General features: G+C 39.9%; 1 pseudogene; it reads right to left on the reverse strand.

Moving 5' to 3' along the window:
• Positions 1 to 4,465: 4,465 nt before the first annotated feature.
• On the reverse strand, positions 4,466 to 5,949 carry LOC102524202 (annotated as a pseudogene).
• Positions 5,950 to 10,885: the final 4,936 nt, after the last annotated feature.

Raw genomic sequence — 10,885 nt, forward strand, 5'->3', positions numbered from 1 at the left:
AGTCCTTTCACCTAAAATTTTAACATTTTTATGTGAAAATATATCATAATCCAAACATTGTATGGGTTCAGACTGGAACTACACCTTCCAACACCACCACCCCCAGTCTCCCCAGCAGAAAGGGAGAGGAAGTCCTGAAAGACAGAATCAGGACGTGGGGTTGGGGGGTGACCCAAGAGGGGGCAGCTTTCTTCTTCACGGTCCAAGGATTTCCAACCATAAGACTCTCAATGAAGCATTAGCCACAGTGGCCAAGGGTGGGATTAGAACCCAGCTTTCTGGCTCTGCTCCCTGCAACTCAGTGAGCTCTGGGCAGCCCCCCCGAATGTGTCAGAACAGTTAGAAATGGTTCTAATTATAACCAGGAAGTTTTTAAGCCTGTGGCTGGAAAGGAATGCCGATTCATGTAATAGCCGTTACTGTGCACAATAAACCCCCCCCACCAAGTGTTCTTGGCCCAGTTTTTGAGGGTGACAAATGGTGTCCCCACTGGCACAGATAGGAGTCTTTATCACACAGGCGAGAAACCCCCAGTCTCTGGAGAAGAACAATAGTGGGAAAAGTCTTGGGGAGGATGGCACTCTGTGTCCCTGGATGCAACTAGATAGCTGGGGAAGGGGGAGTCCTTCCCCCTTCATAATTAGCCAACTAATTATCCTCTTCTCCATGCTAATGAATCACCAAAGACTCTTTAAGGGAGAGCAGTAATCAGAGATGTTTTGACGCTTGGGGCCCCACAGCCTCCCTCCCTGTTTCTCCCTGGCTCCCACCAGGGGCTCCTCTGCCACCCTGAGCTGAGAGCCGTGAGCCTGTGATCTGGAGCCAGGGAGGCGAGGTGGGAGTTCTGGGTGGGAAGCGGGAGCAACACACTGAGCAAGGTGCCAGCTCTCCCTCCCCAGGTGGCCAGCTCAGCCCCAACAGCAGCCCAACCACAGGGTACTGTTTCCCATGTTACTATTTACTTCTTCCTAGGGTGTCTGGCTGCTCCTTCATCTGCCAGCAACAGTATGACTAATCACGGCAGAAGGCCTGGAAATAGGCACCTTCTTCCACCATTCCCTAGCTGTCTGACTCTCAGCAAGTCACTTCACCTGAGTCTCCCAGAGTTCCCATCTCCAGAGAACCTTCTTCATAGAGTTATGGGGGTGGGGGAGGTGCCTGCCACCCAGAGCCCAGGCACAGAGTGGGTGTTCCATGAATGGTGGCGGCCACAGAGAAGATGGAGATGGTCAACTTCCAGCCTCCCAGACCCCACAAGCCCCTTGGCAGGTCCTCTGTCTGGTCCAGGTCTTCACAGCTCAGACTTCAAAAAAGTTTGAAACACCCAACAGCCATTCAAGATCATGTTCTCGAAGACTATTTAAGGATATGGGGAAGGGCTCCCAAAGCCTTCTGAGTGATAAGCACAGAGTAGCAAACCACAGATGCAGCAGGATGCCAGTATTGTCACAGGTGGGAAAAAGGCTGGAATAAAATCCACCAAAACATCAGCAATGGCTGTCCCTGGGGGGTGGGAAAAGGGGGCAGGGGTGGGGCTACAGAACATGGTGTTTTCATCACTGCATTTCTAACATTTATGAAATTTCTACCATAAACATTTAAAACCCATTGAAATACTATTGTATGTTTGTATGCTATATGAAATGTTTTTACATTAGATGTAATAGAGATTTATTTTTTTTTTAATCTTTCAGTAGAATTGTTGAGGGCAAAAGAGTTGATTTCCTTTCATTTGTGCATTCAGCCAGCCTTGCGCTGGATGCTGCAGAGGGTACGGGGTGCAAGAGACCCAGACCCGACCCTCCGGAAGCTTGACAGTCTAACAAGAAAGGAAACACAGATGTTATTGAAGAAGTCCAGAGTTCTGGAATCTCGCAGTGATCTGGGGAGATCAAGGAGGACCACTTAGAAGAGATGCTACCTGGACTGGTCTAGGAAGGATGAAATTGTAGGATTGGGACACACGATGCTGTTTCTCCCTACTGTACCGTAACTGGACATCAGTTGGGAGCAGGAAAAGATAGGTCTCCTGCTCTCCTAATTTTCTACCACCTGCCCCTCCCCAGACACAGCACAGAAGAGGGTTCCTCTCTGGGCATCTCATGGAGTCACAGGACCATAGTGAGCTGGAGGTGGAAGGGTCCTTTAGAGATCATGGAATTGAATCTCCTCATTGTACGAACAAGGAAATTGAGGCCCAGTGAGGGAAATGGTCTTGCCCCCAAAGCCTCTTGATCTTCCACCCAGGAAATCAGCCAGCCTCACATCCAAGGACAGACTTGGCTCCTGACGCCGTTGCTATACAGGGTGCATATTCCAGAAGTACCAATAGTAGCACCATGACCCCAAGATATCACTCTAGATGCTAATCCCTTCTTCCTGATTGTCTTCCACACCCTACAACAGTGTTACAGTGTGATACAAGTAGCTACAGAGGTCCTGAAATGAGCCTCCATCTGCTCAGTCCTGTACCTGGGAGCTCTAAACTCTGATCATGGGTTAGCCTGAAATACCACCAGAATTTATCCTAAGAAAACTAACAATGGCTTCTACCTGCCTATCTCTCCACGCAGATAAGAAAGTGCCCCCTCTCCCTGGCATACCGAACAGTGCCCTCTCTTGGCAAACAAGGAAAATATTAAAGACAAAGTTTCTGTAGCCAGACAGACCTGTGTTCAAATTCCTGATCCACCTCTTACTAGCTGTCTGACCTTGAGTAACTTACATAATTTTCCTGTGCTTTCTTCTACTAATCTATAAAATGATTGTGTTCAACCCACGGGGTTGTCATGAGGAATATATTAAATAATATAGTTAAAGTAGCACATCCCGCAAATTCAAGTTGATGGACTCGGAGCCTCACAAGAGCAGGTAGGCATTGAGCCTACCCTGTCCGCCTGAATCCCCAGGATCTAACAAAAAACCTGGCCTTTAACAGAGGCTCAAAAAAAAAAAAAAAATGATGAATGAATGAATGAATGAACATGCTAGCCCATAGTAAAGAGTCAGTGCTATGATTATTACATCTGACTGTGTCCACTACTTGCATGTCCAAAAACAATAACACATTAAGAAGAGAAAACCACCCAGAAGCTGATTTCACAGGTTTTCACTAAAAAAAATTCCTAGCAGTGGAAATGGGAGGCCTATGTTTTCAGCAAGATGCTATACTGAATACTCTTTAGATCCTCCAACCAAAACCAACCAAACATGCCAGCTAGGAAAAAAAACCAAAAATCTTTAATTGCATCAATTAACTCTCAGAAAGGTAATCCATATCAGAACCCAAAACTAAGTGAACAGAGGAACTCAGGGATGTTAATCATGTTCCAAAACTACATGGAGTGCAGATCGAGGACAAAACCCAGAGCCCACCCAGGGTGAGGACTCTAAGAGAAACCCCCCTCAGCATAAAGCCCCAAAAGCTACACATTGATGTCAAGGTGGACTAGACCAAAACCACCCCACTCTCTGCTCCCTGGGGACTACAGGCAAATTGCTTATACTGGGCGCTAGCACTGAATAGAAGAGGGGAGAAAAACCTCTCAGAATTTGCAGCTACAAGCCAACCCTAATAAGAGGGTTTGCAGCCTGAATTCACTCTACATGGGTGGTCCAAAAACACCAAGCCAAGAATTTAGTTTAAAGTGGTCTGAAGCCGGTAATGACCACAGGCTGCTGGCAGAAGTCAATGCACATCCCCTGTAGGAATCCACCTTCAACACAGTCCCAAAAATTACCGAAAGGTAAAATTCTGATATACGAGCTCAAGGTCACAATAACAGAACACACAAGGAAATCAGGCATCATGAGCAAGAGTCAGCAGAAATGACAAGTAGTAGATTCAGACCCACAAAGACCTCAAATACTGGAATTATCAGATATAGAATTTATTTGATGGCATTTTTAAAGGGCATTTGAAAATATAAGTAAAGAGGGAGAGTCTATAAAAATGACTTTATGGATTTAAAAAAGAACTTCTAGAAATGAAAAGTATAATGACTGAATTTTGAAACTCAATAAATGTGTTTAACAGCAAATCAGAACCACTTGAACAAGCATAAAAGACATCATAGAGATGGAAAATAGCAGAGAGAGATCAAGAAAAGTGGAGAGTAACATATACCTAATCATGCTTACAGAAGGAGGGAGGAGAAAGACTATGGCAGAGGCAATATTTAAAGAGCTAATGACCACTGAATCAACTACTATCTCTGAGAAATTTCTATAAATAATAAAGATAATAGCCACAGATTTAAGAATCTAAAAAGCTCAAGTAGGGTAGATAAAGAAACTAACACCTAATACTGTTACCAGATTTAGCAGGTAAAAATACAAGACTCCTAGTTAAGTTTGAATTTTAGATAAACAATGAATTTTTTGTATAAGCATATTGTCACATGCAATATTTGGAACATATTTATACTAAAAATGTACTTGTTGTTTACCTTAAATTTATTTTTTTAAGTAAAAATTCAGTTTATTCATCTGTTTATGGCACAGTACACAAGAAGCAATGTGTTTCACATCATAGAGTTCACTTCCAACTCCTTGGAATGTTCACTTCTTCGGCTAAAAGGAGAGACTAGATGGGAAAGCCAGGTAATGCTCAGGCAACTAAAATAAGGGCAAACCTAGGTGTGATCCTCCCAGGGGTGGGCACGAGGGGGCCGTTAGTCGCAAGCTGACTGGGTAGAACTGTTAGCCGGGAGCGTAGGAGCATCCTTGCTGGATGCTCTGGCCGTCGTGGGCTTCAGTCATCCCCACCGCGAAGGTACAGCAGTGCTTTCTTGTAGTCGCCCTTGGTGTCTTGCTGGATATAGTAATACAGGAACTTGCCGTACTTCCTCTTGAATTCAGATCTAATTTACAGCATGTCCACTTCACTGCAGGAGATCATGATTCTAATCAGGACCTTATCGCGAGTGCCCTTGCCCTTCCTGGAGTCCTACAGTCGGTCAGCAAAATACAGCGGCTTGTTCTGATTGCACTGGCCCAGGTTCAAGGAGGCATTCTCCACGTCTCCTTTCACCTCCTTGATGCTCTCCAGCATGTCATAGGGGCTGTAGCTCTTGTACTTTTCAAATACTTTCTGGAGGTGGCACACGCTCTGCTCGGTCATGATGCTGATCCACTTGGGAATATCAGTTCCTTTTCTCTTCAAGCCAGCATCATAGAGGTCCTGGGCATCTTGGTCAATCAGATCGTAATCGATGACAGAGCCATCCTCTGCTCGTCTACCCTTGGCAAGGGCAACCGTCAGCTTGTGGAAGTCACCAGATGTGTCGGAAATGATGTCCTTCTCCAGCTCAGTTTTGTACATTTCTTTGTAGACTCTGTTAATTTCCTGCAGCTCCTGGTTGGTCCTTGAGCAGATGATCTCAATGAGGGAGTCCTCATCAGTCCCCAGCCCCTTCATGGAGGCTTTCAGCTCTGAAGCGTCATACTGAGCAGGTGTTTTCAATAGGCCCAAAATCACTGTCTCCAGGTTGCCGGACAAGGCTGACTTCAGCGCTGATGCAAGTTCCTTTTTGGTGCTTCTCTGGTAGGCAAAGGCAATATCCTGTCTCTATTCATTGCTGCAGTTGGTCAAAATGTTGACAATGGTGACCTCATCCACACCTTTGGTCTTGATGGCCGTTTCGATGTTCAAAGCATCCCACTCAGCATCAAAGTTGGTGTACGCTTTGACTGACCTGTACACACTTGCGGGTGTGGAGTGGTCACCCTCCAAGCTGAGCTTGTACAGGATTTCGTGGACAGTAGACATTTTGAAAGAAGCTGGGCTGGACATCGAGCACTGTGAGTATCCCCAGATGCAGAGTGGAGTCGCTGAAATTTAAGTTTAACTGAGCATCTGTATTTTTTTCTGGCAACTCTAACACCTAAACATATTGCAATGAAGCTGAAAAACACCAAGGAAAAAGAGAAGTTCAGAAAAGCAGCCAAAGAGATAAGGCAGATGGCCTCTAAGTCAATGACAATTAGACTGACAGCTGACTTCTCAACAGCAGCAAGAGATGCCAAGTCAGTGGAATAATGTCTTCAGTGTTTTGAAGAAACATAACCAGAATTTTATATCTAGAGAAAATATCTTTTTAAATGAAATGAAAATAAAGACATTTTTAAACAAAAACTGAACAGGTTTGCCATAAACAGATCCTCATTTTTTTTTTCAACACTAAAGGATTTCTTCAGTCAGGAGAAAAGTAATACCAGATGGAGAGTCAGAGAAGCAAGAAGGGACAGAAAGCAAAGATGATGAATATGTGGGTATTTTTAAGCAACACAGATTGACCAAATCACTAACACCATGTGAGATCAAAAGACCAAAGTAGAATTAAAATATTTGACAAGAATGGAATTGAAGAGTGATTGATGATTGAGTTTTAGCTGGCACTTAAGGGAAAAGAATAATGGTAATTAATTTTAGTATTTGATTATGTAAGTGGGTATGTTGACATTTCTAGAGTAATGACTAAAAGAATAACAATAAAGTATATAAGTTTCAAACAAAATGGCTAGAAAATACAGAAAAAACAAAAAAATTTTAAATTTTAAAAAAATCATTGATTATCTAAAATCCCAGTTATCAGGGTGGATTTTTTTTAATTCAAGTAAGTATCATTTTTGAGAGTCACAGCTAAAACATAAGTACCCAGAAAGTTAAAAGTGAAATAATGGAAAAAAGATATTCTAGGCAAATACTAACTAAATGAGAAAGATTAGGGTAGTTATATTAACATCAGAAAAATAGATTTTACTGCAAAAGGAATAGTGTCACTAAATAATGACAAAAGATCCAATTCACCAGGAAGATACAGCAATTCTAAACCTGTATGCAACCAATAATATTAAAAAATTTAAGAAAAAATCAATAGAACAACAGGAGTAATTGACAAATTCACCATATAGAAGAGATTTTAACACACTTTCATCAGTAACTGATAATGCAGAGCAAAAAAATCAGTAAGCATATAGAAAATTTGACTGACACAATTCATAAGCTTGATTTTATGGACCTATATAGAACACTGCACTCAACATACTTTCAAGCACATGTGAATCAATTTTCATGAACATTTCAAAACTGAGTGCCATACAGATAACATACTCTAAACTCAATGCAAATAAGTTAGAAAATCAGTAACAAACACATTAATGGAGAAGCCCTATACATTTCCAAATTTAAAAATATTCTTAAATGACTCATGGATCAAAAAAAGAGCTCAATGGAAACTGGAAAATGTTTAGAATTGAATGAGCATGAAAATACTTCATACCAAAACTTGCAGGATGCAGCTATAGCAACACCAAGAAGAAAATTTATGGCCTTAAATGGTTATACTACAAAGACTGAAAGATAAAAACTGAGTTAAATATTCTATAATTTCAAAGACAGTAGAATGAAGAAAACAATAAAGAGTAGAAATTAATGAAATAGAGAGCATACATTTTAGAAGATCAATAAACCCCAAAGTTGATTATTTGAAAAGACCAGTAAACCTGAATCTAATCGTGAAGAAGCAATCAAACAAATCCAAATTTAAGGGTGTATTAGTTTTCGATTGCTGCTGTAACAAAGTAGCACAAACTTTGTGGCTTAAAACAGCACAAATTTATTATTTTACAATTCTGTAAGTCAGTATTCTGATATGAGTCTCATCAGGCTAAAATCAAGGTATCAGCAGGGCTGCATTCCTTTCTGGAGGCTCTACAGAAGGGTCCATTTTCCTGCTTATTCAGGTTGTTGGCAGAATTTAGTTCTCTGTGTTTGCACGACTGACCCATTTCTTGCTAGCTGTCAGCTTAAAACCATTTCTGGCCTAGGATCGTTTCCCACATTTTCTGGCTCATATCCCCTTCTTCCACCTTCAAAGCCAGCAGGAGCAGGTTGAGTATCTCTCATGCTTTGAATTTCTCCTTTCTCTTCTTCTTTCATCTCATCTCTCTCTGACTCAGTCAGTAAAGTTTCTCCACTTTTAAGGGTTTATATTCCATAGTAATGAAAAAGAAGGAACACTCCCCAACTCACTTCATTATGCATAACCTTTATTCTAAAACCTATTAAGCGCAGCATGAGAAAGAAAAATCACATGCCAATCTCACTCATAAACATAGATGAAAAATCCTAAATAAAATACTAGTAGACCAAACCCAGCAATGGGTAATAAAAAGGGTAATAAATACATTAGAATCAAGTTGTACTTATTTCAGGAATCCAAGATTGGTATAACATTAGAAAATCACTTCATCTGCTTCACTACATTAACAGATTAAAGAAGAAAAATAATATGGTCATTTCAGAAATACAGAAAAATCATTCAATATAATTCAACATCCACTCATTATTTTTTTTTAAGTTAGCAAACTATAAGTAAAAGTGAAATGCCTTAACCTGTTAAAGAGTATCTGGGAGAGAAAGAGAAAGAGGAGAAATAAACCCATCTTACATCAAATATCATACTCAGTGGTGAAACACTGAAAACATTTGCTTTAAGATCATGAGCCAGATGAGGTCTCATTATCGCTCCTCTATTCATCACTGTACTGGAGCTCCTGGCCAATGCAGTTATTCAATAAATAGGACCAAAAGTATCCAAACTAGAAAGGGAAAAAAGAATGTCATTATCATATACAGAAACAAAAAATTATACACAAATTATTAGAATTAATAAAGGAGCATCAAGAACAATTGCTGAATACAGATTCAATCTATAGGATTCAATTGTATTTCTAAACACCTGCAACAGAATTTGAGAATGTAAGTTTAAAACTACAATACAATACAATCAGAATTTGCAATAGCATCAAAACATATAAAGTACCCAGGACTAAATTGAACAAAAATTTGTGTAAGGCCTTTGTATAAATAAGTGGAGAGAGATACTACCATGGAGAGAAAGACACAATTTTAAAATATATGTGTGTGTATATATGTGTATGTATATATATATATACACACATATATTATATATATATATAAATTTTCCCTCAACTGATCAAACCCTCAGTAAAATTCTTTTTGTGGAACATAGAGCCTGATTCTAAAATATATGTGGAAGTACAAAACACAAAGACACTTCAGAAGAAGAACAAAGTGGGGGCTTGTCTTTTAAGCTATCGAAAATTATTTTAAAGCTATTTATTAAGATGATGAAGTACTGCCATGGGGATAGACAAAATGATCAATGGAAAGAATAGAGAGCCTATAAACAGACACGCACACATATTGACATTTGAGCTATGACCAACTTGGTTTTGTAGATGAGAAAAGGATGGATTCTTTAATAATTATTGCCAGGACACTTGGTTAAGTACATGGAAGGGCAAGAAATAAAATTGAATCCTTACCTCACACTAGTTACTGAAACCTGTCCCAGGTAAATTAAAGACCTGTAAACCCTTTAAATAGACAAAAGAGAATAACTTTTTATGATTTTGGGATATGAGGAGGACTTCTTAAACAAGACATAAAAGAAATTACCATAAATGAAGAGAATGGCAAATTTAATTACATTCAAGTAAAAACTTTTTTCATCAAAGCACATTATAAAGAGAGTGAAAAAACAAGCCACGAATGAGGAAAAGAACCATCCATCATCAGAACAACATAAAGAACTTCTGAAAACCAAGAAGTAAAAGACAAAACAAACTAAGAGACAAAACATTTAAAGCAAGCACTTCACAGAAGAAGAAACCAAATGACTAATAAACACATAAAGACATCCAAACTCGTTGTTAATCAGGAAATGCAAATTAAAACTTTAATGCGTTATCATATGTGCAAAACCAAAATGTCTATTCATACGGAAACAACCAGAAAGTCAATCAATTGTAGAATGCATAAATTGTGGAATACTCATATAGCAGAGAAAATGAATGAATTAAGACTACACGCAGCTACACAGCTGTACCTCAGGAACAAAATTTTGAATACTAAAAGCAAGTCGCAGACGAATACAGGTTCCATTGTTATAAAGTTTAAAAATGTGAAAAGCAGACAATATTTATTCTTAAAAACACATTCATCATCTTGTTAAACTACCTCTGAGGAGTGTGTTGAGGGAATAAGATTGAGATGGTGGCACAACATGGACTTCAAAAATAATGGTAAAGTAATTTTTCTTAAACTGGGTGGTAGGTGATGAAAAGGGAGAGAAGAAGTGGTGTTAGTTCATTGAAGCAGATTTGCAAGTCAGTCCTCACTTAAAGGAGGAAGAGGAGTCACATGTTCCCTTCCCTGAGTTTGTTGGGAGGCAGAGATGAGGAAAACTGGGAGAGATATGCAAAAGAAATAAGAGGGGAGAGTCTGGGGGAAATGGAAAGTATGAGAGGCACGTTGCAGGCTGGGGAATGGAAAGGTCACTATTAACCCCCTCCTTAGAGTCTTTAACATGTGTCAACTCAATCCTTAACAATCCCATGAGAAAGGTATTATACCCATTTTACAGATGTGGCAGCTGACACGCTCAGGCTACTTTGCTGACTCCTCTCCCAACTCTCAAATGCCCCAAGATTCATCTCTTAGACCCCTTCTCTACCTATTCCTGGTAGGTAGCTTTATTCATAATTGCCAAAACCTGCAAGCAATCAAGATGTCCTTCAGTAGGATAAATAAACTGCGGTACATCCAGACAATGAAATATTATTTGGCACTAAAAAGAAATGAATTGTCAAGTCATTAAAAGACAAGGAGGAATCTTGAATGCATATTACTAAGTGAAAAAAGTCAATCTGAGAAGGCTACATACTGTGTGATTCCAACTATATGACATCATGGAAAAGACAAAATAATGGAGACAGTAAAAAGATCAGTGGTTGCTGGGGAGGGGAGGTAATAAGAGGTAGATAAATAGGCAGAGCACAGAGGACTTTAAGGGCA

The sequence above is a fragment of the Camelus ferus genome, chromosome 13, assembly GCF_009834535.1.
Source record: "Camelus ferus isolate YT-003-E chromosome 13, BCGSAC_Cfer_1.0, whole genome shotgun sequence".
In the NCBI taxonomy this organism is placed as follows: domain Eukaryota; kingdom Metazoa; phylum Chordata; class Mammalia; order Artiodactyla; family Camelidae; genus Camelus; species Camelus ferus.